At 56.1% G+C, this 4,874-nt stretch overlaps 1 non-coding gene across 1 annotated transcript; it reads right to left on the reverse strand.

Moving 5' to 3' along the window:
• Positions 1-2,600: 2,600 nt before the first annotated feature.
• Positions 2,601-2,673, reverse strand: TRNAE-UUC (transfer RNA glutamic acid (anticodon UUC)). The gene has a single exon. It is a non-coding gene; the product is annotated as a tRNA-Glu (tRNA).
• Between the last annotated feature and the right edge of the window lie 2,201 nt (positions 2,674-4,874).

The raw sequence follows: 4,874 nt of genomic DNA on the forward strand, positions 1-4,874 counted from the left end.
CATAGTCTTCGGTCCTGTGGGTTTTTTTTTTTTTTTTTTCTTTCCGTTCTTGGGTATAGACTGCTGACCAAGGCGAGGAGGCAGAGGGGCTCAGAGCCAGGGAATGGAGGTGGGAGCGGGGAGCCAGCTGCCCTCTTTCCCACGGGAGGGGCGGGCCGTGTTTATTATTCTTTCGGAGGTGCCGCAGCCCAAATTCACATAAATACAGCCCAGCCTGGCGTGTTGCGGGATCGGTTTATTAATACTCGGCTGGGCGCTGCCGAGGCGGGTCGCAATAACAAAGGCGGCTTCGCCGCCGCGCACCGCGCCGGAGGCACCATTATGTAATTGCTCAGAGGAGGAGAGCAGGGCTGGGCGTGCCCGAGGCTCTGGGTACCCGCGGCCGCCGCTGCCGGTACTTGGGGGGCGGGGGACTCAGTCGGCTGGGAGGCTGGGCTCAAGGGCGCGGGGACCCCAGGAGGGCGGCGAGCGGGTGGAGGGAGCACCTACCGAGGAGTCCTCACCTCACGCGCTCCTCCTCCCACGCCCAAGCCACGAGGCGGGTTAACCCCTGCGTGGCTGGGTGCAGCCTGCCGGTCCTGGGGTGGGGGCCCCCAGAGGCAGATCCCCAGTCTCCCTACACGCCACCCCCGCCCTCCCCCAGCAGGCTGAACCAGGGTTTCCCGTCCCCCCACTCACCGCCGCTGCCGCTGTCTTTGTCCAATCCTCACTGGAGTCGAGGTAGAGAGAGAAAAGACGACACGCTGGGCAACCTACGGGTGCAAGACCCGTGCCTTACCTATCAACCGTCTGTGACATGGCCCATTTTACAGATGGGAACCTGAGTCCCAGAGAGGGCCGGCTTCGTGCCCCAGAAATTCCAGCCCGCCAATCTGTCAACTCCCAAACCCATGGTTTTCCCCTGGTACCCTGCAAAAGGTCTTTATAACCACAGTGGATCAGTTGTTGCCTCTGTTTCCTGTGGATCTCCCCGTTAGGGTCTGGGGAAGGGGTTCCCCTTGGGAAGCGCTGGTGTTCACTGAGCAGAGGGTGCCAAGGCCATGCTGTTGCCTGTTTGGGTGAGTGGGGATCAGCACATCGGCCCAGCCCCCACACTCCCCACCAGCCCAGACCCTGAGAAGCCACACTGCCAGACCCCCCAAACACTCCAGTGCTTCAGCCCTCCTGGCCTTTGCCCAGGCTGGGCCTTCTGCCAGGAGTACCCTCCTTCCACCCACCTGGCTGTCTCTTCCCAGCACCTCCCCCCCTGCTCCCTCCATCACACATGTACCAGGAAGCCTTCAAGGCTGCCTCTTCCAGCCCTGGCAGCACCTGGTAACTGCACCTGCCTGCCAGGCTCCTCTGTCCATGGGATTCTCCAGGTAAGAATACTGGACTGGTTGCCAAGCCCTCCTCCAGGGGATCTTCCTGACCCAGGGATTGAATAGCGTCTCCTGCGTTGTCAGGCAGGTTCTTTACCACTCGAGCCACCTGGGAAGCCTGCGTAGATACGTAAACTCCCCCAAATCACCAGCTGGTAAGGGACACAGCCTGGCTTCGAACCCTAGTCTCAATGACTCCTATGTTTCTAATCTCCCTTTTACAGGATTATTTTGGCAATTAGATGAGAAATACTGAAGGCCCAGCATACAGCAGGTGCTCAATAATGTGTGTGCCCCTCCACTCTAGCTCCCAAGATTTGCCCACTGCCCCTCCCCCCAGGGGCGTTCTGGGAGCCCCTCTGTTGGGGTGTGGCTGAAGGAAGGGGTTGCAGGAAGACTTTGGCAGAAGGAAGTGTTCTGGTTTCTGAGTAAGAATAAATTATTGTTTTATATCCTTATATTAAGAGGAGGGCACAGTGTGCGTTTGCCAATCTAAGCGTGTTGAGCTGCCACGCCTTGTGTTTTGCCAATTGCTAAAATATATTTTCAGCCCAAGGCAGTAAACAGTGGCCCACTCTGCCTGGCTGCTGCTGCACTCCAGAGATGGGGAAGGACACTGGCCCCAGGCAGGGCTGTGGGGAGAGGAGGCACCAGTGGGGTCCTGGGGCGGGGAGAGAGTTCCTGGGGGTCCCCTCCAGGTCATTAGGACTTGAAGGGCAGGACTTTTCATTTCTCTGAGCCTCAGTCTACACAGCTGAAAATGGGCCTGTTGCTAGGGCCCCGTCCCTGCCACAAGGTGAGAAAAGGGGCTGTGAAAGTGCTTTGTGCTCATGAGCCGCCATATTGTGGGTGGTGGTGGTAATTACTCAGAGCAGTGAGAGTGCCCATCTCTGTGTTGCCTCACCGCAGCTACCGGCGCCTACCCTGTCTCCCCAGCTGTAACCCGAGTCACTGTCCTCTCTCTCCTCAGTTGCTGTCTGTCCTCCTCCAGTGCGCGGCTTTGCCTTCTCCAACTTACCATCCACTCAGCAGTCCAAGAGAGCTTTGAAAAAGTTGATTGGAGAAGATGAAACATGGCTTCCTCTGCTGCTTCGGGTAAAATCCAGACTCATCGCTGTAGCATCTTGGCCTTCTGTCCTCTGCCCGCCTCCTCTCATTCCCTTGCACCAGCCACACGGTGTTCACCTTCCCGGTTCTGTCTTTCTTTTTGGCGGCGCAGTGCAGCTTGCGAGATCTTAGCTCCCTGACCAGGGATTGAACTCAGGCCCTCAGCAGTGAAAGTGCCAAGTCCTAACCACTGGACCACCAGGGAATTCCCCAACCACCTTCCCAGTTCTTGTATCCACTGAACTTATCTCTACTTTGGGCGCTTGGTACATGCTGGTCCCTCTACCTGGAATGCTGTTCCCATAAGGCCTTCCCGTGGCAGCCTCTCTCTCTTTCAACCCTGGTGTCAACTGAAAGGTCATCTTAGAGAGTGTACTCAGTCACCGTATCACAGTTGACCCCTATCACCCAAGTGGTCCATCTGTTCTCTACCCTTACGGCAGGTGTCACCGTTTAAGATTACCTTTCCATTTTTAAATGTATCTGTTTCTTTTATCTGCCTCCAATAAATATACCCTCCTTGCCCATAGAAACATGATTTGTTTCACTCACCATTGTATTCCTAGCACCTTATTCTGTACATATTACATAAGAGAGAGAGGTGGGGAGATTGATAGAGGAATTGAGAATAATTACTAATAAATAATAGTGGAGAGCAGAAGCGCCAGAGATTAACTTTACCCTATTGTGCTGGGAATGTTGCATCGCACAGCCTATGCAGCAGTACCCAACAGCCCGGGGGTAAAGGCCGTCATAGACCTGTCACTTCATTTTGCGAGATTTTTAAATGAACTTCTAATGTTTGAGCTAAAAAGAGTATGAGAATATACATACATGAAACAAGTGGTTTTTGCCACAGAGAAGCTTGTGATCTGATGGGGGGCAGACATCCGAGCAGATGCTACTCCCAGGTGCCCTCTTGGGCCCTGCCGGGTCCTGCTGTCTGGATCCATCCTGTGTGCCGCTCCCTCCATGGATGCTCTTCCCCCACCATGCCCAGTCTTCACCTAGCGGCTCTTGTTCATGCCTCTCTTAGCTCAGCTCGTTTCCTCGGAATTCTTTCCTGCATCTCCCTTACTCTAGTCCCAGGTTGGGCTCCCAAAGACCCTCCCCAAACCGGGGCCAGGGCTGCTGAAAAGACTCTTGGGAAAGGCTTTCCAGAAATGGTGACATTTAACTGAGGCAGGAAGGACGAATGGGAGCTATGGAAAGTGGTGGAGTGATGGAGAGCCAGCCCTGGAAGGGGCTGGAGACCTCTTCTGGCCCCACGCTCTCATTTTACAGGTGGGCAAACTGAGGCCCAGGAAGGCTGTGGGAATTGCTCAAAACGGCTTACCCATTAGTGGCACAGCCCAGGTTAGAATGCAGGTGACCCCAGCAACTTTCTCAAGACACCCTGGTGGACTTGAGAGTTAGGTTCTGAGTGCCCAGGGCCGGCTGAGAACTACTTCCGGACAGGACTGTGTCCAGTTCACTGTCGTATCTGTGTGCCTAGCCCAAAGTCGGCATGTAGTGGGTGTCTGAGGAGTGTAGGGAGTGTGTAGGGGGCGGGGGGATGTCTGTGAGAGCAGGGGTGATCTTGGTCTCAGCAGCCCTCCTCCAACACACATCCAGCTCCCTGGCCCATAGTGTAATCCTTGGAGTCCAAGGAGCCTGACCTCCAGTGGGTGCAGCGAGCTTTTGAACAACTCCCCCCTACCTGACCCACCCCTCCCCCTCCCCTTCCCCTCCTCCTCGCCTCCCCCTCCTCCTCCCCTCCCCCTCCCCTCCTCCTCACCTCCCCCTCCTCCTCCCCTCCCCCTCCTCCTCCCCTCCCCCTCCCCCTCCCCTTCCCCCGACCAGAGACACAGGGCAGCCTTCAGCCATCCTGACCTCTCTGCTCAGTCCAGCTTTCTCTTTCTTTTCCTTCTGCCTTGCTTCACAGAGTCCCTGCCCCGCCCTGGTAAATGCAAACTGAAAAGAAAAAAAAAAGAAAAGAAATCCCATTCGGCAGCGGTGGCGTCAACAGTGAAAAATACCCAATTTGAGGAGTAATCGCTCCTGTAATGACTGTCAGAGCCCTGAGTCACTACAGCACATCAGTGGGAGGCGCTGGGTCTCCCAGGCTCCCTGAGTTGTGCCACTTGGGCTGTTTAATACCCCAGCCTCTGTGTCTGCATCCGTGGAGCGGAGGGAAAACCGGCCCAAAGGAAGGGACAAGGGGTTGCTCCGTCTCATGGCTCTCCCTGCGGCTGAGGGTCAGAGGTCAAGGTGGCGCACACAGCCGGTATGGGACTCATCAGGGGACATGGCCAGCTGACCCGGGGCCAGTGGGAGGAATGCAGTGCTGGGGTCGGGGCTTCCAGAAAGGCTTGTAAGTTAGGACTCTTGGGACAGGCTTCCTAGAAACGGTGACATTTAACTGAG

This window comes from Bubalus kerabau, chromosome 15, assembly GCF_029407905.1.
Source record: "Bubalus kerabau isolate K-KA32 ecotype Philippines breed swamp buffalo chromosome 15, PCC_UOA_SB_1v2, whole genome shotgun sequence".
In the NCBI taxonomy this organism is placed as follows: domain Eukaryota; kingdom Metazoa; phylum Chordata; class Mammalia; order Artiodactyla; family Bovidae; genus Bubalus; species Bubalus kerabau.